Source organism: Hypanus sabinus, chromosome 5 (genome assembly GCF_030144855.1).
Source record: "Hypanus sabinus isolate sHypSab1 chromosome 5, sHypSab1.hap1, whole genome shotgun sequence".
NCBI lineage: Eukaryota > Metazoa > Chordata > Chondrichthyes > Myliobatiformes > Dasyatidae > Hypanus > Hypanus sabinus.
Window position 1 is genome coordinate 158763321 of NC_082710.1, and position 23826 is coordinate 158787146.

At 43.8% G+C, this 23826-nt stretch overlaps 1 protein-coding gene across 8 annotated transcripts in view; it reads right to left on the reverse strand.

Moving 5' to 3' along the window:
- Positions 1-23826, reverse strand: part of syngap1a (synaptic Ras GTPase activating protein 1a) — a 640363-nt gene that overhangs the window by 576776 nt on the left and 39761 nt on the right. The gene's annotated exons all lie outside the window — the stretch shown is intronic.

The following is a 23826-nucleotide window of genomic DNA, read 5'->3' on the forward strand; positions in this document are numbered from 1 at the left end:
GAAATTACACTCAAACGAGACTGAACTATCAGCCAACATGCAAAAGACATTGTGCAAATATAAAAATGAAAGGAACAAATAAAGACAAAGGGAAAGAAAAGAAACAAATAAATAAATACATGCATACATCAAGCAGTCAGTAATATTGAGAATATGAGTTATAGAGTCATTGAAATTCACTGTTGAGGTTAGTGAAGTTATCCACACTGGTTCAGGAGCCTGATGTTTGAAATGTAATAATCTGTTGAAATAAAAACTAGAAACCACTGGGAAAACTCCACAGGTCAGGCAGCATCAGTGGAAAGGATAGCAGTTAGTGGTTTAGGTCAAAGACCTTTCATCAAAATTGAAAAGTAGAGAAAGCATGTTAGTCAAACTTGCAGAAAACATTGGGGGAGTGATGCATGCACTTGCCTCAATGCCAATGTGGGGCTCCCTTGTCTGAATTATGTGTTGCTCACTTACAAGGAGACACTGAACTAGGGTGAAGCGTGAGGCTCAGGGACCAGGATTTGAAGGTTCCAAGGAGATTCATAGAACATAGAGCAGTACTGCACATTACAGGCCCTTCAGCACACAATATTGTGCCAACTTTTTAGCAAACTCCAAGATTAATATAATCCTTTCCTCCTACACAGCTCATATCCCTCTGTTTCTCATGCTATCTAAGAGGATCTTTAACACGAGAACATCTGCAGATGCTGGAAATCCAACACAACACACACAAAATGCTGAATGAACTCAGCAGGCCAGGCAGCATCTATGGAAAAAAGTAAAGAGTCAACATTTCGGGCTGAAACACTTCATCAGGTATGGAAAGGGAGGAGGCGGAGTAAGAAGGTGGGGGGAAAGCAAGCTGTTGCCCTTCCAACTTGAGTGTGGCCTCATCATGGCAGTAGAGGAGGCCATGGACTGACATGTCGAATGAAATGGGTGTCCACTGGGAGAGCCCACATTTTGTGGCAAATGAAACATTCTCCCAGACTATGTCAGGTCTCACCGATACCCCACACCAGGAGCACTAGATACAGTGGGTGACCCCAAAAGACTTTTAGGTGAAGTGTCACCTCACCTGGAAGGAGTGTTAGGATTCCTGAATAGTAGTGAGGGGGGTGGTGCAGAGACAGGCATGGTGCTTGTTCTGCTTGCAAGGATAAGTACAAGGCGGGAGATCAGTAGGGAGGGACAAGTGGACAAGGTTTCAATTAAGGTAGGGAGATGATCTGAAATGCCCCTATTCAGTCATTCAGAATTGTAAGGGATTTCGATGGCAAACGTCAAATAGAGTGGTTGTAGTTTCAAGCTAATTAATGAATGATGCCAAGTTGCAAGAAAAGAATGATAACATACAATGCTAGTACTGGAAGATATCTGGAAGTATGTTCAAGGGTGAAGAACAAAAGAAAAGGAAAAGCAATTAAAAACCAAGCATGATATATACATGGAGAGTTGGTGCAGACATCATGGTCTAAAAACATCCTCAAGTACAGTACAGTGTCATTTGATAACTCAATGATATAACTGTTGGTAATTATTTCCTTGGCCACTTGCCAAGTCAATGCAGAGCACTGAAAAGCTTGGAATTTTGTGTTATTTTTAGTTAAAGAAATTTGGAAACCTAGTTATTATTTCATCCAGTAATTCCCAGTTGCATCTGTGTGACTTTACCTCTTACAATAAATTCCATTTGGCAGAGTTGCTTGTGAGATGTGACTGAATGGATAGTTGTATGGACAGTTGTGCTTGTGTTCATTGAAAAGATGGATAGGTTATGCGAGTCTGCACTAAGTCCAATGTATCAGTGTTAAAAGATGAAGGTTTAAGACACACGGCAGAAACTATAGTTCATATAGTCTCTGCCTTTGGAAAATTCATTCTGCAAGGACATAAGTCATAGAGAGGTCATTTGGAACAGGAAACTACAGATCAAAGTAAATTTATTATTAAAGTATGGATTGTTACCATATACAAACTTCAGATTTATTTTCTTGCAAGTATTTACAGGAAAAATAAAGAGATTCAATAGAATCCATGAAAAAACATACAAAATTAATTACTGTCAAACAATCTGCAAAAAACAAAGTTGTGTAAATAAAATAAAATAATATTGAGAAAATGAACCGCTAAAAAATTAAGTGAGTCTGTAGGTTGGAGAATCAATGAGGAGATGTGGTCCATACTGGTTCAGAACCCTGATGGTTGTGGAGTATTTAATATCACCAGCATAATTGTTAATTTTTTTTAACTTTATGGCAGCAGTACAATGAAATACTTGATAAATAAATATAGAGAGAAAAGCTGAGTTGTATAAGGTATATACAATATGACTATTAAATAGTTAAGTTAAAATAAGTAGTGCAAAAATAATAGAAATAAAAAAGTAGTGAGTCCATTTAGAAATCGGGTGGCAGAGGGTAAGAAGGTGTTCCTGAATCACTGTGTGTGTGCCTTCAGGCTTCTGTATCTTCTTCCTGACAGAAACAGTATGAAGACGGCATTTTCTAGGTGGTGGGGATCATTGCTGATGGACACTGCTGTCTTGGGTACTGTGGAGGCTGGTACCCATGATAGATGATGACTAATTTTACAGGTTTCTGCAACTTATCTTGATCTTGTGCAGAAGAACCCCCTCCCCATTCCAGATGGTGATGCCGCCTGCCAGAATGCTCCATGATACATTTGTAGAAGTTTTTGAGTGCTTTAGTTGACAAACCAAACCTCTTTAAACTCCGAATGAAATATAGCCACTGTCTTGCATTCCTTATAGCTGCATCAATACGTTGTGTTTGGGTTAGGTCTTCAGAGATATTGACACCGAGGAACCTGAAATTTCTCATTCTCTCCACTTTTGATCTCTCTATGAGGATTGGTTTGTGTTCCCTCATCTTACCCTTCCTGAAGTCCACAATAAGCTCTGGTCTTGCTGATGTTGAGTGCAAGGTTGTTGCTATGACACCATTCAACTAACTGGTATATTTCACTCCTGTATGCCCCTTCATCACCATCTGTACCTGAACCTGGAGGTGTGGTCCCTCCTGCCCAGTGGTAGTAGTGAGAAGAGGGCATGGCCTGAATGGTCCTTCAAACTGGATGCTGCTTTCTTGTGGCAGTGCTCCATGTAAATGTACTCAATGGTGGGGAGGGCTTTGCTTGTAATGGACTGGGCTGTATCTACCACTTTCTGTGACCATAGACCATAGAACCGCACAGGAACAGACCCACCCTGCACATGATGCCAGTGCTGAACATGATGCCAAATTAAAATGAATATATTCTGGCTTCACTTGATCCATATCCCTCCACTTTCTGAATATTTATCTGTGTATCTAAAAGTCCTTTAAGTGTCACAATTGTATCTACCAGTCTCTGTCAGCCCAGGGCAATCTGGATAGGTCCGGTAGAACTTCTTGTTGAGTGATGAATCCATGATGTAACTGGGTGGCACACAAGACCTCTCCTCCACAAAGTATCCTTCTCAGTCGATTAGGTATTGCACATCCCATCCACGACAACGTGAACCCATCAACCAGGGAAACGAGTACACTGGACCACCCTGACCATACTAGGTACTGGAGGTGCAGGCTGAGTTGGGTTGAGTGGTCCATGGACAATAAGCTTGAGGGTGGACGCATCGAAAGAAGATGTGATCGTGGGGACCGTAGTAGCTGGAGATGGTAAGTGACTGGACTGATAAGATGGGTAATCTTGAAGGGACCGATAAAATGGGGTGAAAGCTTGTGGGAGTTGGTGTGCAAGGACAGATCTTGGGTAGACAGACCTAAGTCCACAGGTCCTCAGGCTGAAGTAGTCTGTCTGGGTGCCAATAGGAGTTAACCTGGCAGAAGCAGGTGCAGTTGGTAGCTAGGCAACCCTCCGTGCCCTCTTCCAAGCATTCTGGCATCAGTGAACCAGGGCTTTGGAAGACATGACCTCCACTGTTGGCTCCTCTGTGGAGGACAATGGGGGTTGGTAATCATGAAGTACAACATATCTTTGGCAGGGGAGGTATATAGATTGTGGGACTGCTTGATCCAGAGCAGATACTTCTTCCATGTGGAAGGGCAGAGGCGGTAAAGCATCACATTTTCTTGTCCACTTGTTGATTGGCTCTTTCTAACTGACCACTGGTCTGCCGATGATAGCCAGAGGACAAACTCACTTGTGCAGACGAGAGAGCAGAAAGGTGACCAGAAATGGGAGACAGCTAGCGGGCACTGGTCTGACACAGCATCCTGAGGGAAGCTGCTGAGGTGAGCTATATATTGGAGATCCAGGTCCAGTGCCTCAGCAGCAGATAGAGACTTGGGAAGGGCAATGAAGTGGGCCACCTTGGAGAACCAGTCCACTACTGCCGTGAACGCCATTGTCCCAACAGAAAGTGGCAAACCCATAATGAAATCCATGGCGATGTGGGACCTATGGATGTCAAGGGACCATTGGAGTCCACTGGAGCCCAGAGGGATGCTGGTTGGAGGAATCAGACTGGGCATTTTGAGAGCAGGAATGATGAACTGACGTATATCTGAGATCATAGTGGGTCACCAGAACCTGTGTCACAGAAAATCCAGAGTCTGCAGTGAACCCATGTGGCCAGTGAGGGGTGAGGAGTGAGCCCGCTGGTATGCTTCAGAGTGTACAGCTGCCGGCACATACGTGCAGTCGTCAGGTGTGTCAGCCAGACTAAACTCGTTCTGCAGGATCTGGCAGATCTGGTTCTCAAAGACCCAGATGATCGGAGTGAGGATGTGAAAGGCTGGAACGATCGGTCTCTGTTCCAGCTGGGTTGAAACGTCATGACAGGGTGTCCACCTTCATGCTCTTGGAACCGGGTCAGCAGGAGATGATGAAGTTGAATTGCACAAAGAAGAGGGCCTAGCGAACCTGATGTGGGTTGAGTTGGTGAGTTTATTGCAAGGATATGAGGTTTCTGGTGGTCAGTTTAGATCAGAAAGAGCTTGCTGTTTCCCATTTTCCAAAGCCTCCATTCATCCAAGGCCCATTTAATAGAGAGTAGCTCTCTGTCTTCTACTATGTAACAGCGTTGTGTAGAGTAACCTTGCAAGAATAAAAGGGCAAGAGTGTGCCTTCCCCTCTGGTCCTTGCTGGGAGAGGATGGTCGCGGCAGCCACATCAGATATGTCAACCTCTACCACCAAAGGTCCAAAGGGGTTCAAACAGAGGTGAATGGGAGCAGTAGTGAAGTGCCTCTTGACCACTCAAAAGTCCAGTCCGTGGCGGCAGACCAGGTTATCCAAGAGGTATGGGACAGTGAGTGAGTTGAGAAGAGTGGCAATTTGGCTGTAGTTTCTAATGAAATTGTGAAAGGAGTTGGAGAAGTCTAAGAATCACTATGGCTGTTTGAGAAAATATGGTCAAGACCATTCAATGAAGATGCACATTTTCTCTGGGCTATGCCTTGGTGTGAAAGGAAGTAAATGATCAGTGACCAGTGGAAGTTAAGAAACACCATCTTCCACTCATTTCCCTGGCAGATGTGGATCAGGTTATACATTCTCCATAATTTCAGTTTGGTGGAGATCTGGGCCCCTCAGAATGTGAATGTCAAGTGGGCTCTTCATGCAACTCTGGAACATCTGGGCAGCAAAGATGCATATATCAGGATGAACTTTATTGATTATAGATCAGGATCTAACACCATCATTCTTGAAAACTAATTGGTAAACTTGTTGACCTGGGCCTCAATACCCCTTTGTAGAAATAGATCCTGGATTTCCTCACTGGTAGACTCCTGCTAGTTTGAATTGGCAAAAACATCTCCTCTACAGGCTCCATCAGCAGAGGAGCATCACAGGGGTGTGTACTTAGTCCCCTGCTCTACTTGCTTTACACCTTGACTGTGTGGCTAAGTACAGCTCAAACACCATGTACACGTTTGCTGATGACACCACTGTTGTGGGCTGTATCAAAGGTGGTGATAAATCAGCCTACAGGAAGGAGATTGCAAATTTCGTTGAATGGTGTAATAACAATAACCTCTCACCCAATGTCAATAATACCAAGGAACTGATTGTAGACTTCAGGAGAGGGAAACCAGTCAATGCAGGGACTGAGACCACCTTCCTTCTTTTTGACAATGATGAATCCTGTACTGGCAGGGGACAGAAATGGTTGAATGAAGCCATGCTATAGTTCTCCGGTGATGTAGTCACTCAAGGCTCGGGCCTCAGGAGTGGAGTGGGAAAACCGATGATGTTGGGTGGGGGTGTGATGCCTGGGTGAAGGCCAATAATGAACTCCTATGATCTTTGGTGGCAGGATACTGGATTTCCTTATACTGAAACTGATAGCTAGGTAGTGGTGTTCTGATGGGAGTTTGGTAAGATCGTTGGTTTCTTCTGTCTCTGTGGATTTATGGGGTGAATTCAATTGAGCTTGCAAGCAGGTGATTCAGTAGCTGCGTCTTCAACTCAGTAGTAAACCGGATGCCCAGGCAAAATGAGGGTTGTGAGTGGAAAACCCAAGAGGAAAGGAGTGTTGGCTGAGTTGATTAAGATGAATTGTATGGGCTTGTGGTGATCTCTGATGCTCATGTGCACAGGCCATATGTGTGCTCTGATCATCCCAGAACCCAAAGGGATATCCATCAATGGTCATAATGAAGAAGGGGTTAGAGACTGGCTCAGAAGGGAGACCAAGCTGCACACACATAAAGTTGCCTGCTTTGCTGGAACGCACCAGAGCTTCCCGTGTGCATGAAGCCATTGGAGTGTGGAGGAGGGCAGAGAGAGAGTGAGTCAGGCTGGAACAAGGGGCCGGGGGAGCTTATCAGATCGAAGGCCCCTTGTCTCTACCTGGTCGTGCTGTTCCCCAGACACACTGGATATTTGAAGTGTCGATGATCAGTGGTTCCACAATAAGCACACAAGTGGTTTCTCCACCAGCTCTCACGCTCTTGGGAGCTCTTCCTAACTGCATGGGTTCTAGAGGCGTTGATGATGCCTGAAGCCTGAAATTGTTCTGGAAGTGGAACCATGATTCCTGCTGATGATCTGGAGGGGTGTTCTATAAGACACTTGGCTATTTGAAGGGCCAGAGTGATGAGGCTTTTGGGGCCAGTGGGCATCTGCCGGGTAGACAATTAATTTTTCAAGCACTTGGAGAGGCTACGGTGATAATGGACAACTAGCGCTTCTGCATTCCAGCTGCACGCCACCCTGATGCTCCTGAATTCCACAGTGTTATCAGCACAAAACCTTGACATGGAGAGGAATTGATATGAAGCCTCCCTTCCAGTAGCGAAATCCTCATTACAAATGGCGGCTTTAGTGTTACAGTTAGCAGTGACCAGAGAGGGATGACAAGGGCAATCCTGGCTCAGTTTGCAAAGTGTAGAGAGATGGCTGGGTCTTGAAACGTAGGATGCACTGGGACAGGAAATTATGGCATTGAGTAGGGGATCTGTCAAAGTGTTCGCACACTGGAATCCGGGGCTCCGAGGGAGGAGGTTGATTGGTGTGGGGTTGCTGTATGGAAACGGAAAGTTGGAAGAGAGTGGTGAGCAGATGGTCGATGTTTTCCTGCTGCTTCTGGATTGTATGCTCATGTCAACGGACGACTTCCTTTTGGCGAGCATACTCTGCTGGGTCAATTGATAGTTCACTCATCCTGTCAGGAAATGTCAAGGAGAGTTGACTCAAAAGCAGAGCAGCAGAGACAACTTAGCAATAAGTGATGACCTCAGTAATAAACTGCAAAATAATGTGCAACAAAGGGCCACAAAGCAAGACAGAACAGATACTAAGCTTACAGGTAACAAGGTAACTGAAAGCCAGGAGCAACTGGTTGAGGATGACTGGCTCAATGGGTGAATAAGGATTGTCTTCTCTGGTAAAGTTTAATGGGTTAGCAAATCAACATAAATTGTACTGAGTTAGCGTGTGGAGCAAAGAGACAGGAAGTATACCCACTAAATTCTCCCATTCAATAAAACCTCAAATAATATCAAAAAGTCCAATGCTTTTCAGAAAGTTAAAAACATGCTTATATACATTTCAATGCTAGTGATGTCCTAACAAACTTTTTGTGTTAAACTGTCTTTGTCCCAAAGTTCTGATTATAGCAATTTAGCAGTAATTCCCTTGCACCTCAAAGGAACTGCATTCAAAAAATATAAACTTCACTTTTTCTTAACAAGTGCAATTTGTACAAATGCCTATATTAATTCTGAACAATTAACTAATCAGCCTAATATGTCCAATATGTATACAACTCCTTCCACAAACAAGAAAAAAATCTGCAGATGCTGGAAATCCAAGCAATGTACACACAATGCTGGAGGAATTCAGCCAGCCAGACAGCATCTGTGGAAAATAGTACAGTCGGCGTCTCAGGCTGAAACCCTTCAACAAGAGGAACTTTTTTCTCCAGTCCTAACGAAGGGTCTCAGCCCGAAATATTGACTGTACTCTTTTCCGCAGATGCTGGCTGGCCTGCTGAGTTCCTCCAGGATTCTATTTGTTTTGCAAGTACGACTCCTTCCCTCTTTTCATATTCATCTCCCAGCTGAGTTCCCACTGTCCTCTGAATGTTATATAAATGTCATGCTCTCTTTTGCTTATTCCAACTTTGTTGCCACAGTGATTGAATAGACTTTTTAATTATAACTTTCACCCCCTTTATGCAAAGGCACCACTATGCTTACATTCTTGATTTAGTGATTGCTTGGCAAGGATGCCTGCCACCTCGTTTCTTTTAATTTCAACATGGGCAGCGACGTAACAACTGGATACAGGATCCTGGACCCTAGAGCCTCAAACGATATTATCCAATCACAAAAACAATGTCGGGCCTACAATTTGAAATAACTGTTTTAACAGATGTCAAAACTGAGAACAAATCAGAGCAGAGAAAGTTGTATTCAGGGTGTACCACTTCAACCCATTCCAAGGTTAAAATGGTAGCCACTATCTCAGATGTGAATACAGATACTTAGTTTGATAATCTTTTCCTAATAATCACCTGAAATTTTGGAACATAGACAGAGCTTCTGAATGACCTGTCAGCGTGGATCCTTTGAACAATCCATTTACAATATATCTATGTAAGAAGCCATAATATCTGCCTTCCATATATTGCTGAACTACCTGTGCCACTGATGCAAACATTCTTCAGCTTGATCTTTTCTGGAAGGTTTAAATCAATCACAGGCAAAGGGAAAAACCACAAAGGAGTGAGAGGAAGGGAACATGTTCCACATTTAACATCCCAAGATTTTGTGCCCATTCATTTCCCATCCACCCAAGACTGAAGATCTTACAAATGCAGTGCTCCCAATAATGTACCAATCTTGCCAATATTGGATGGCCAACTTTATGTCCCCTTGTATAAACCCAGTTTCACTGAAACCTGCAGAGATGTAAAGTTACTTCACTTATTACCACCAGTAATGCTGAAATTGAGGATAATCTAATAGCACCTCGATATAATCTCAATTCTCGTGCTTGTCCTTTATCTTGGCTCTTTGAGACCACTGGTGAAGCTGACCCATAAGCAATACATCCAAAATCAAAGACAGATCTGATTAAAACAATATGTATTTGTTTAAGTGACCTACTCACACTCCCATCACACCCAACTAAGCACCTGAGCACATAACAAAGGGCTTTTTTACAGTTCTCTAGAATTTTATTCAGATGCACCTTCCATGTTAGTCTTGTGTCCATCTACATACCTAGAAACTTTACCACCGACTCCTGCTTAAGCGATTTACCATGTAACTTGAAATCAATTGTGGATAAAATGCTCCTTTCTGAAAATAAACAAATAACTTGAGTCTTTGCAACAGAAAATTTCATTCCCCACTTACTCTACTTCATGAGAGCTGACAGCTGTAGAGAATGTTCTCGTGGAGTCACTGTTTATGACTAAGGGATTGTCTGTTGAAGATGCAGTTTTGGTAATTTGCTTTTTTAGAGAGAGTGGTGAGCCTCTGAATCACTTTTCCGCAAAGGTGAGTGGAAGCAGAGACCTCAGGGCAAAGCTATACAGGATCAAATGTTCCAAGAGGGTCAGCAAGAATGTTGAGCTGTAGTTGTAATGAGTTAATCTATGAAATTACCGATTGGTGGATCAGGCTGGAGGAGCTGAGTGGCCTTCTCCAGCTGCTAACTCATGATGGATTCCTTCTGGACTGGAGACACAGCATTCAGCACTGTTTCTACTGTACAGGCCTACTTAGTTAGATAGCTGTCATTAAAAATCAATCTTTCAAATATAGTTTTATCTGCTGAGTTGCAGGCAATTCAATAAAGTCTTCCACAATTCATGACAAACTCAAACAGCCTGTACTTTAGGATGTTATTGCGTTCTTGTGTTGCTTTCAGTGAGGGATGGCATTTCTGGACATCTGAGCTGTGTTATTCAGGTTTAGATCCAGGTTATAACTTCCTCAAAAGCATCCATCCAAGACCATTATATCATTCCTGCTCCTGTTTGATAAATGTACAAATCCCCTGAAAGAGAATGATCCTCTTGGGATGTACCCTTGTCAAGACCTCTTTGTGTATTTTACAGCTTTTTAAAGAGATCACTGCTTCTTCTGAAGTTAAAGATATCCCCACCTGCTTAACCATTACTCAGAAAATGATACCTTCATCACAAAAGTCAAGTTCAAGCTTGGGTCTCCATTGCCCTGTCACACATTCCCATGGCAGGGATAGAAGAGTTTAACAATAAGTGAACATAAGGGCTTGACGGCACTGTTTAGATGGAGTTATGTTTCTAACTCTGTGTTGTCCCAATCCCAGTAGTTAGTCATGGGACAGCATAGAAAGAGTTTCACACTGTCTCTAACCAGTTGTATTTCTGCCCTGGGAGTATGTGGTGGGACATTGTGTAGGGAGCTTTACTGAATGATTAGGAATAGTCAGCATGGCATTGTGAAAGGTGGGTCATGCCTTACAAGCCTGATTGAGTTTTTTGAGGATGTGACTAAACACATTGATGACAGTAGAGCAGTAGATGTAGTGTATATGAATTTCAGCAAGGCACTTGACAAGGTTCCCCATGCAAGGCTTATTGAGAAAGTAAGGAGGCATGGGATCCAAGGGGAAAGTGCTTTGTCAACCCAGAACTGGCTTGTCCACAGAAGACAAAGAGTAGTTCTAGACAGGTCATTTTCTGCATGGAGGTTGGTCACCAGTGGGGTGTCTCAGGGATCTGTCCTGGGAGCCCTACTCTTCATGATTTTTATAAATGACCTGGATGAAGAAGTAGAGGGATGGGTTAGTAAATTTGCTGATGACACAAAGGTTGGGGGTGTTGTAGATCGTGTGGAGGGCTGTCAGAGGTTACAGTGGGATATTGATAGGATGCAAAACTGGGCCGAGAAACGGCAGGTGGAGTTCAACCCAGATAAGTGTAAGGTGGTTCATTTTGGTAGGTCAAATATGATGGCAGAATATAGTATTAATGATAAGACTGTTGGCCGTGTGGAGAATCAGATGGATCTTGGGAACTGAAACCATAGGACACTCAAGGCTGCTGCACAGGTTGACTCTGTTGTTAAGAAGGCACACTTCATCAATCATGGGATTAAGTTTAGGAGCCGAGAGGTAATACTGCAGCTGTATAGGACCAAGGTCAGACCCTACTTGGAGTACTGTGCTCAGTTCTGGTCGCCTCACTACAGGAAGGATGTGGAAACTATAGAAAGGCTGCAGAGGAGGTTTACAAGGATGTTGCCTGGATTGGGGAGCATGCCTTATGAGAATAAGTTGAGTGAACTCGGCCTTTTCTCCTTGGAGCGACGGAGGATGAGAGGTGACCTGATAGAGGTGTATAAAATAATGAGAGACATTGATTGTGTACATAGTCAGAGGCTATTTCCCAGGGCTGAAATGGTTGCCACGAGAGGGCACAGTTTTAAGGTGCTGGGGAGTAGGTACAGAGGAGATGTCAGAGGTAAGTTTTTTTATGCAGAGAGTGGTGAGTGTGTGGATTGGGCTGCCAACAATGGTGTTGGTGGTGGATATGATAGGGTCTTTTAAGAGACTCCTGGACAGATAGATGGAGCTCAGAAAAATAGAGGGCTATGGGTAACCCCAGGTAATTTCTCAGGTAAGGACATGTTTGGCATAGCTTTGTGGGCCGAAGGGCTTGTATTGTACTGTAGGTTTTTGTTTCTATGTTATCCCTCCCCGGGAGTGCATGGTAGGAGAGTGAAGAGAGAACTTCACACTCCCTCTAACCTGCGCTGCCCGTGGCTTGGGAGTGTGTGTTGGGACATTGTAGAGAAAAATTAATGAAGCATGGATTTGGCATAACACATTGACAATTACTTTTCTCCCACAGATACTACTTGACCCTCTGTTCATCCAGCTGATTGCTCGTTGTTCCAGATTCCAGCATCTGAACTCTCCAACTCATTGCTGTCATACCCTGTAAGTTAGTCAAGGGACAGTGTAGAGAGCTCCCCTGCTATCCCAAAGCTTTACTCTGTATCAAACCTATTTTCTCATATCCTGATGAAGTGGCTTGTCCCGAAATGTCGACTCTTCAGGGACCCAGAATATGTAGTGGAGAGTGTACTGAGTGGCTGCATCATAGACTGCAATGGAAACACCAATGCCTTTGAACAGAAAATCCTACAGAAGGTAGTGGATTTGGCCCAGTACATCATGGGTAAAGCACAACTACATGAAATGCTGTCATAGGAAAGCAACATCCATCATCAGAGATCCTCACCACCTTGGCCATGTTCTTTGTTTCACTGTTGCCATGAAGTAGAAGGTACAAAGGCCCAAAGACGTGCACCTCCAGGTTCAAAAACAGTTACAACTCCTCAACCATCAGGTTCTTGAATAAAAGGGGATAAGTACACTCACTTGTCCATCCAGTGAGATGTTCCCACAACCAATGATCTCACCTGAAGAGCTCTTTGTCTTGTTATTTCATGTTCTCATTATTTATTGCTATTGATTTACAATTGTATTTGCACAGTTTGTTGTCTTCTGCAATTTTTCATTGATCCTGGCATAGTTACTATTCTATAGATTTGCTGAGTATTCCCACAGGAAAATTAATCTCAGAGTTGTATGTAGTGATAAATATGTATTCAGATAATAACATTTACTTTGAATTTTTCTTTATTCCTCTACATAGATGTTGCCTGACTTGAGGAGTCCCTCCAGCATTTGGTCTGTGTTACTCTGGATTTCCAGCATCTGCACTATCTTTTGTGTTTATAACCAAATTTCTTCTGTGTTTTACACATTAGTAGGCATATTTTCAGTTATCGCTTTCTTTTAATCTCATCTTTCATCACTGTGACCATAACACAGTACCTTGGAATTACTATTTGACAAATATACACAATACCTACTTGCTTATGATGACGATTATTATTCATTGTTTCTCAGCTCGACCTAAGTTACAGACATAGCCAAGCACACTCATTTGTCAATTTCTGGGAACTTTCAGATTATTCATGTGGTATTTAGTATTGTTCCTTTCTGAAAATTTACATAGATATTCCTGTGTAGCCCTAACTGTTTAAAGCTATTGCGTAGTGCCTTTGGGGTGACACCATTTGTAGATATTAGAAATGAAAAAAAAATTCAAGTGTATCCTGTTCATGTTCCAAAGTCTTTCAATTTCCTCTTTTAATTCAGCATATTTCTGGTGTTTCTCACTTACTGATTTCTGTAAGTTATGTGTGTTTAGAATGGTGATATCTATTCAGTAAGTTGATCTTGTTTATCCTGTATTATTATATCCACACAGTTATTAAAGATTGTCATATCTGTAACAACTGATCAGTCAAAATATAATTTGTAGGGCTCTGCCTCTAAAACTGTTACGATTATTATTTCCTTTTTTCTCTTCCTTTTTATGCTTGGAGGTTATTGTCTTTTGCACACTAGTTGTCTGTGCTGTTGAGTGGTCTTTTATTAATTCTATTTTTGTCATTGGATTCACTGAGTATGCCCACTAGAAAATGAATCTCAAGAGTTGTATATGGTGACATGTACAGTATGTACTTTAATTATAAACTTATTTTGAACTACTGTAGGAGAGTGGAAAAGGACGGTAGAGAATGCAAGTATTTTAACAGGCCTGGCATCGTGGCCAGCTCCCCTAGAAGTGAATCCCACTGTAGTGGCAGAGGATTTAATTGAAGGCGTTTAAACTTTGGGGTGCAACGGTAGAAATACAGTTAGCTTAACGTTATTTCAGCATCAATAACCCAAGTTCAATTCCAGCACTGCCTGTAAGGAGTTTGTACCTTCTCCTCGTGCGAGTGTGGCTTTCCTCCGGCTGCTCTGGTTTCCCCCACATTCTGGGTTTGTAGGTCAATTGGTCACATGGGTGTATTTGGTCATATGGCATGAGCATTTTGGTCCAGAAAGGCCTGTTACCATCCTGTTTCTCAATCCAGATAAAGCAGCTGGTATCATTGATAGTAACCATAAAACCAATGAGTTGTTATAAAAACCATCTGGTTCAGTAGCGAACACTAGAAATTCTGCAGATGCTCAAAATCCAGAACAACAGAAGCAATGCTGGGGAACTCAGGCAGCATCTATGGAAAGGGATAAACAGTCGACGTTTCAGTCTGAGACTCTTCATCAGGACCGGAAAGGCAGGGGGAAGGAGTCTGAATGGGGGGGGGGGGGGTGGTGGGGAGTACAGGCTGGTAGGAGATAGGTGAATCCAGGTGAGGTGAAAGGTATGTGGGTAGGGGAGGGGGATGAAATGAGATGCTGGGAGGTGATACTTGGAAGATGTAATGGGCTGAAGGAGGAACCTGATAGGAGAGAAGAGTGGGAAGGAGGAATGGCAACAGAGGGAAGTGATGGGCAAGTGAAGAGAAGGAAAAGGGGATGCAGAATGGAGAATGGAAAAAGAAAGAATGTGAAGGAGGAGAAATCAGTGAAGTTAGAGAACTCCATGTTTTTGCCATCTGCTGCTCAGGGGGATTAAGAGACATCAGTCCTCCAACCCGAGAATGGTCTCATCATGGCTGCAGAGGAGGCCGTGAACTGACGTGTTGGAATGGAAATAAGTAGAGTTAAAATGGATGCACTATTGCTGCAGAAAATATGAACAAATATGAACTCTGTGGCTACTTTATTAGCTATAGGAGGTACATTTCCATTGTAGAGAGAACTTCATTCTGTCTGACCCATACTTTCTTCCACTGGGAGTATAATGAGAGCTTTATTCATAAAATGTGGGTGTCATAACACAATCAGCCTCTATTGCCTACCTCCTTTACCCCTGAAATCATCGTGTCTGGGGTCACATACTAGCCAGAGTAGGACAGATGGCAGGTTCCATTCCCTGCCAGTCAGTCAGGTCCATGCTATCTTCTATCAGTTATATTGCCTCTCTCCCTTACAGGGTCCTTTATTAGGGTACTTCCCCTTTCCTTTCCAGTCCTGGTGAAGGCTCTCAGCCTGAAATATTGACTGTATATTCATTCAGCAATTTGTGTGTGTTGCATTTGAAACAAAGGCTGCTAGCCCCCTGGACATGTCATAGCATCACACAGCATGGAAAAAGGCCATTCTGCCCATTGAGTCGTGCTGACTGTAAAAACACCCACTTACGTTGTTAGGTCGGAAGGTAAGGTGGTGCAGGAAGTTCTTTGGAAGTTAAGAATGAGACAAAACACGCAGTTACAACTCCTACACAAAAAAATCTGCAGATGCTGGAAATTCAAGCAACACACACAAAATGCTGGTGGAACGCAGCAGGCCAGGCAACATCTATAGGGAGAAGCACTGTTGACGTTTCGGGCCGAGACCCTTCGTCAGGACAGACTGTGCTGCTTCCTATAGATGATGCCTGGCCTGCTGCGTTCCACCAGCATTTTGTGTGAGTTACAACTCTTACTAGATATTCATAATATAGAAATAACGGTGAATTGCAGCAGCAAAAACTAACTCCAGCTGTAACCAACACACTCTACTGTGACCAAGAACCTGCCTTGTGGTTGATTCTGATACCGAAAACGAGTTCCAGCTGGGTAGATAAGGGAATTCTAGGAACTGCTTGTGAGACAACAAGGACAGATTTGATTCATGCAGCCCTGGCATCTCAAGCTTATGGACAAAGAAAGTACTAGAGGACAGAAACTGCTACACAGGTTGACCACCACCAGTCCAGAATGATTGGGACCTGTGCAGTGCCGGATTAGTGATTTTGCTCAATCACAAGTGGTTAGGTTAGGATTAAATAAATGAACACCTCCAATTTTAACCACTGTCAACAAGGAACTGGGACAACTTTTCTCTTTGTTTCTTTATATCATTAACTGTGGAAGAGCCAAGGTTATACAAGTCACATACCCTTTTCTCAGATACACCACTATCAAGTTTTTTCAGAATTTCCAACTTAACTTGTATAGATAATGTAAGGTGTCTTTACACCATGAGAAGCACTTCCTTCGTCAATGGAGGCCTGACAGGGGCTAGAAAAGCACAGATTATAAAAATAAATGCAGAATAACAGAGGAACAACTTGCTTCTTTTAAAGAACATGCTAGCAGCTGATTCTGCCAATGGTGCTGCTAAAACGGTGGCAATGGGTCAGTGTGCCAATGCGGGAAGTTTGGAATTGGGCTGGTGGGGTCTGACTAAGGTCTTTAACATTACCTCACAGCTTTTGAACTTAATCTCATGATTGATGAAGGCCATCTCACCATACACCTTCTTAACAACACTGTCAACCTGTGCAGCAGCTTTGAGTCTCCTATGGCATGTACCCCGACATCTCGCTGATCCGCCACACTGCCAAGTGTCTTACAATTAACATTATATTCGATCTTCAAATTTGACCTACAAAAATGAACCACTTCACACTAATCTAGGTTGAAGTCCATCTGCCACTACTCAGCCCAGTTTTGCATCCTATCAATGTCCCCCTGTAACCTCTGACAACTCTCCAGACTATCCACAACACCCCCAACCTTTGTGATTGATGGGTATGGGGACAGAGCCGGGAAATGGCACCTTTGGATGATCCAGCAGAGGAGGTCAGTCCCTGCACTTTACATCACATGCTTACATTGCGTCTGGATCTTCGAACTGTTGCCCGTCAACATTAACAGGATGGGAGAGTCCTATCCCCCCCCACACACTACCCTCCCTGCTGAATCAAACATGTAAACAAGCTCTTCACCTGAGTGACCAAGATTCCCATCTAATCTAGTTCCTCTTGCCTGTGTTTGGGCAAGAGCCCTCTTAACCAATCCTATCTATGTGACTGTCCAATTACTTTTTAAATATTGTCCCTGTACCTGCGTCAACCACTCACTCTGCAGGATGTGAGAAAAATTGATCTTGGCTCCCTGCCTCCTTCCCTCGCATTAGCATCAAGGCCCAGGCCTCTGGGCCAGGAACAGGGCCAGGAAGCAATGGGAGGCTGTCAGGAAATCTCTGCATTGAGAGCTGATTATTGTGCTAGGATAAAGAGTACTCAGGAGACAGCCACTGGGAAGCCAGGGAGAGAGAGAGAGGGTGGGATGAGCACTGGCTTGCTATCCACTGCTTATTAACATTGACGCTATGTTTCAATGACTGTTTTTATCCTTGGAAAGTGATGTGGGAGGGTTTAGTTTATGTTTTGGGCTGCATCCTACCTTACACACTATGGCATCAATGGTGAGAACTCCAGAGCACTCCTGCTAAGAGGAGAGATGTATATTTTGTCCTTTAGGAGCTTAGAATGATAGTGGCTCTGAACAGTAATCCAGAGAGATGAATTTATAATCTATGAGAATGGAGGTCAAATCTCAGCATGAATGATGCAAAGGCTTTTTTTGAGCATTTTGAGCAGTTTTGGGCCCCTTATTAAAGAAAGGATGTGCTGACATTGGAGAGGGTCCAGAGGGACATTCACAAGAATGGAAGAAAAAATGAATGAGGAACATTTGATGTCTCTGGGCTTGTACTCACTGAAGTTCTGAAGAATGAAGGAGGCAGTTCATTAAAACCTTTTGAACATGGAAAGTCCTATATATAGACGTGGAGAGAGTGTTTCCTATAGTACGAGAGTCTAGTATAGTTCAGAGGACACACAGCATCGGAATACAAGGATGTCCCTTTAGGACAGAGATGATGAGGAGTTTCTTTAACCAGCAGGTGGAATTCATTGCCATGAATGGCTGTGGAGCCCAAATCATTGGGTGCATTTAAAGCGGAGGTTGATAAGGTCTTGATTGATAAGGGCATCAAAGGTAATGGGGAGAATGCAAGAGAATGGGGTTCATAGCGATAATAAATTTTCAGAAGGCATTTGATAAGGTCCCACATAGGAGATTGGTGGGTTAAATCAAAGCTCAGGGCATCGGGGGGAAGTTATTGACATTGATAGAAAACTGCTTGGCAGATAGAAAGCAAAGGGTAGCGGTGAATGGGTGTTTCTCAGAATGGCAGGTGGTGACTAGTGGGGTGCCACAGGGCTCGGTATTGGGACCACAGCTGTTTACAATTTATGTCAACGATTTGGATGAAGACATTGAAAATAACATCAGCAAATTTGCTGATGATACTAAGCTGGGTGGCAGTGTGACATGTGATGAGGATGTTAGGAGAATTCAGGGTGACTTGGATAGGCTGGGTGAGAGGGCAGATACTTGGCAGATGACATTTAATGTGAATAAGTGTGAGGTTATCCACTTTGGGAGTAAGAACAGGAAGGCAGATTATTATCTGAACAGTGTAGAGTTAGGTAAGGGAGAAATACAATGAGATCTAGGAGTCCCTGTTCATCAGTCACTGAAGGTGAATGAGCAAGTGCAGCAGGCAGTGAAGAAGGCTAATGGAATGTTGGCCTTTATTACAAAGGGAATTGAGTACAAGAGCAAGAAAATCCTCTTGCATTTGTACAGAGCCCTGGTGAGACCACACCTGGAGTATTGTGTACAGTTTTGGTCTCCAGGGTTAAGGAAGGACATCCTGGCTGTAGAGGAAATGCAGCGTAGGTTCACGAGGTTAATTCCTGGGATGTCTGGACTGTCTTATGCAGAGAGGTTAGAGGGACTGGGCTTAACAATGCTGGAATTAAGGAGATTGAGAGGGGATCTGATTGAAGCATATAAGATTATTAAGGGATTGGACAAGATAGAGGCAGGAAATATGTTCCAGATGCTGGGAGAGGCCAGTACCAGAGGGCATGGTTTGAGAATAAGGGGTAGGTCATTTAGGACAGAGTTAAGGAAAAACTTCTCCCAGAGAGTTGTGGTGGTCTGGAATGCACTGCCTCAGAAGGTAGTGGAGGACAATTCTCTGGATGCTTTCAAGAAGGAGCTAGATAGGTATCTTATGGATAGGGGAATCAAGGGATATGGGGACAAGGCAGGAACCGGGTATTGATAGTAGTTGATCAGCCATGATCTCAAAATGGCGGTGCAGGCTCGAAGGGCCGAGTGGTCTACTTCTGCACCTATTGTCTATTGTTTAAATCAGTCATGCTGAAATGATAAGGCAAATTCAGAATCTTCTTCGTCTTATGGTCTGATGGCAAATGTGGAATTTCAAACAAGAGAAAATCTGCAGATGCTGGAAATCATCCTGCTGAAGGGTTTCGGCCTGAAATTGACAGCACTCTTTTCCTAGATTCTGCCTGGTCTGTTGAGCTCCTCTGGCATTTTGTGTGTGTTGCTCTAAAAGTGGAATTTCAATAAGGCTAATAATCTAGAAAATCAGCAACAACTAGCTTTAGCAATTTTTACAGAAGCTGGTTAAACTGTTGTCCTTCAAGGAGAGTCTGATGTTCTTATCCAATGTGGAATAGTGGTGCAATGGGTGGAGTCATTGTCACACAGCTCCAGAGACCCAGGTTCGATCTTGACCTCCAGCATCCTACGTGGCATTACGGGTTGTCCCCAGTGAACTGGCTTCCTCTCATATCCTAAAGTCTTGTGATTTGGTGTAAATTGTCCCCTTGTGTGTCGGGCAATGCCTCTTGAAGAAGATAGTTGGAATATGGGGAGAATAGAAGGATTTAAAAGGGGGTATGAGGAGCAACCTCACACAGAAGTTGGTGCATGTATGGAGTGAGCTTCCAGAGTAGTTGAGGCAGGTACAGTAACAATAATTAAAATTCATTTGTATGAGTACATGGATAGGAAAGGTTTAGAGGAAAATGGGCTAAGCATGAGCACCAAAGCTGGAATGGACAGGTTGGGCTAAAGGACCTGTTCTCATGCTAATTACTTTAAGACTCTTAATAGGTTAGTGGGGAAAATGTGGGAGCGTGATTGCTCCATGAACTGGTACAGACTCAACTGGCTGAATAGCCTCCTACGCTGTAAGCAAATGTACCTTATTGGGCCTTAACATGACTCCAGACCCCAATAGTCATGAGTTGGAGTAGATGCTTTCATTGGCTTTACAAGTTGTCAGCAGCCCAGTGGTATCTGACAGCTTCTCAAGGGACAATTAGGGACAGTAATACATGCTTGCCTCACCCACACCCAAACAAAAGACAAAACAAAATCTCAGAGTTTCCCAGATGTAGAAGAACGTTGCTGTGGACACAGTTTGAAAGGCAGAGATACGAAGCTCCTCAGCATCCATTACTGTGGAATTTATATTCATTTCATGTATCTCACCACTCCCAGAACCTTTTTATTCACTTTTTTTTTTGCAGGGTCTGGGTATTGCTCGTGAGAGCGGCTTCTGTTGCCAATCCCTCAATTTCTGCTTGAGAAGATTTTTTTGGGGGAGGGGTGGGGAAGGTGGTGCATAGGGGACAGTGAGCCGGGTCCATAAACTGCAGCCGATGTGCTTGGGAGGATGCTACAGGATTTAGAACCAGGGATGAAGGAACAGTGACAGATTTCCAAGTATTGATTAATTGGCTTTGATTTATTATTTTCACATGTCTTCATCATCGACATTATTATTAATAATATCATTGTCTTTGGAGCGAAGGAAGACAAGAGGTGACTTTCTCATTGTAATTTATGGTTTTTATTATTATATATTGCAGTGTACTGCTGCTGCAAAACAACATCTTCCATGACATATGCTGGTGATATTAAACTTGATTCTGAATCGGACTTGGTAGAGGTGTACAAGGTGATAAGAGGCATAAATAGAGGAGAGCCAGCACCTTTTTTCCCCAGGGTAGAAATGCCTAATATAAGGTGACACAATTTCAAGATGATTGGAGGAAAGTAGAGGCTTTTATTTAAAAACAGAGGGAGGTAGGTGCATGGAATGTGCTGCCAGCAGTGGTGACAGAGGCAGATACATCAGAGATTCTTACAGAGGCACGTGGATAAAGGGAAAATAGAGGGCTCTGTGGGAGGGAAGGGTTAGGTTGATCTTGCACTAGGTTGAAAGGTTGAATCAATATTGTGGGCCACCTGTACTGTTATATCTTCTATGTCTGACATGCAGTGAAAAGCTTGTTTTGTATACTGTTCAGACAAATTAAATTATTACACCATACATTGACCTAGAATAAGGTAAAACAATAAAAGTGCAAAATGAAGTGTAAAACCTACCAAAAAATGCAGTGCAAATAAGTGGCAAAGTGCGAGATCTTAATGAGGTAGATGGTGAAGCCAGGTGTCTTATTGTAAAATAGTTCCATTTAAGAATCTGCATATTGTGGGGTTGAAGACGTCCTGGAGCCTGGTGGTACATGCTTCCAGGCTTTTGTATCTTCTGCCTGTTGCGGGAGGGTCGGTGGGTCTTGGATTACACTGGCTCTTTTACCAAGCCAGTCAGAAGTATAGATTGAGTCCATTGAAGGGAGGCTCACTTCAATGATGTGCTGAGATGTACCAACAACTTTCTTGCAGTCACATGCAGAGCTGTTGGCCTACCAAACCACTATGAATCCAGACAAGATGCATTCCAAGTTTCATCAAAGCAAGGGTCAATGGGGACGTGCCAAACTTCTTTAAGTAACAAAAGCACAAAATGCTGGAGAAACTCAGAAGGCCAGGGAGCAGCCAGCAGCTAATGGAAAAGATGCCGCCCGAGTCAGCAACTTCAATCTTTTCCATAGATACTGACTGGCCTGCTGAGTTCCTCCAGCTTTGTGTGTGCTCTTCCAGCATCTGCAGATTTTCTCTTGTTTGTGATTGCCAAACTTCTGCAACTTCCTTCTTCAGTGGTTTGGGGCTTGAAGTAGGGAGTAGCCTGGGTGAGTAATCACAGTGCACTTTGTAGATGGGGGTGGAATGAAAGCTGAATGTGGTGGATGGCATTCCTATTTAGTCCAACATGATCTTCCTCCAAACCAAGGGTGTAGCGAAGGGCACCCGTATGGGTCCCAGTTCTGCCTGTCTTTTTGTTGGCTTTGTGGAACAGTCCATGTTCCAAGTCTATACGGGTATCCATCCCCCTCTTTTCCTTCACTACATCAACGACTGCATTGGCACTGCCTCCCGCACGTATGCTGAGCTCGTTGACTTCATTAACTTTGTCTCCAACTTTCACCCTGCCCTCAAATTTACCTGGTCCATTTCCAACACCTCCCTCCCCTTTCTTGATCTTTCTGTCTCCATCTCTGGAGACGGCCTATCTACTGATATCTACTTTAAGCCTACAGACTCACAGCTACCCAGACTATTCCTCTTCCCAGCCTGTCTCTTGCAAAAATGCTATCCCCTTCTCACAATTCCTCCGTCTCCGCTGCATCTGCTCTCAGGATGAGGCTTTTCATTCCAGGACAAAGGAGATGTCTTCCTTTTTTAAACAAAGGGGCTTCCCTTCATCCACCATCAACTCTGCTCTCAAATGCATCTCTCCCATTTCCCGCACATCTGCCCTCACCCCATCCACCCACCACCCCACTCGGGATAGGGTTCCCCTTGTCCTTACCTACCACCCCACCAGCCTTCAGGTCCAACGTATAATTCTCCGTAACTTCCGCCACCTCCAACGGGATCCCACTACCAAACACATTTTTCCCTCCCCCCCTCTTTCTGCTTTTTGCAGGGTTCGCTCCCTATGCGACTCCCTTGTCCACTCGTCCCCCCATCCCTTCCCACCGATCTCCCTCCTGGCACTCATCCTTGTAAGCGGAACAAGTGTTACACCTGCCCTTACACTTCCTCCCTCACCACCATTCAGAGCCCCAGACAGTCCTTCCAGGTGAGACGACACTTCACCTGTGAGTCGGCTGGTGTGGTATACTGCATCCAGTGCTCCCGGTGTGGCCTTTTATATATTGGTGAGACCCGACGCAGACTGGGAGACCGTTTCGCTGAACACAAACACTTGGTCTGCCAGAAAAAGCAGGATCTCCCAGCGGCCACACATTTTAATTCCACATCCCATTCCCATTCTGATATGTCTATCCATGGCCTCCTCTATTGTCAAAATGAATCCAAACTCAGGTTGGAGGAACAACACCTTTTATACCGGCTGGGTAGCCTCCAACCTGATGGCATGAACATTGACTTCTCTAACTTCTGTTAATGCCCCTTCTCCCCTTCTTACCCCATCCCTGACATATTTGGTTGTTTGCCTGTTCTCCATCTCCCTCTGGTGTTCCCCTTCCCCTCCTTCCTTTCTCCTGAGGCCTCCCGTCCCACGATCCTTTCCCTTCTCCAGCTCTGTATCACTTTCGCCAATCACCTTTCCAGCTCTTAGCTTTATCCCACCCCTCCGGTCTTCTCCTATCATTTCGCATTTCCCCCTCCCTCTCTACTTTCAAATCTCTTACTATCTTTCCTTTCAGTTAGTCCTGACGAAAGGCCTCGGCCCAAAACGTCGACAGCGCTTCTCCCTATAGATGCTGCCTGGCCTGCTGTGTTCCACCACCATTTTGAGTGTGTTGTTGTCTGAATTTCCAGCATCTGCAGATTTCCTTGTGTATGATCACCTATTATTTTCT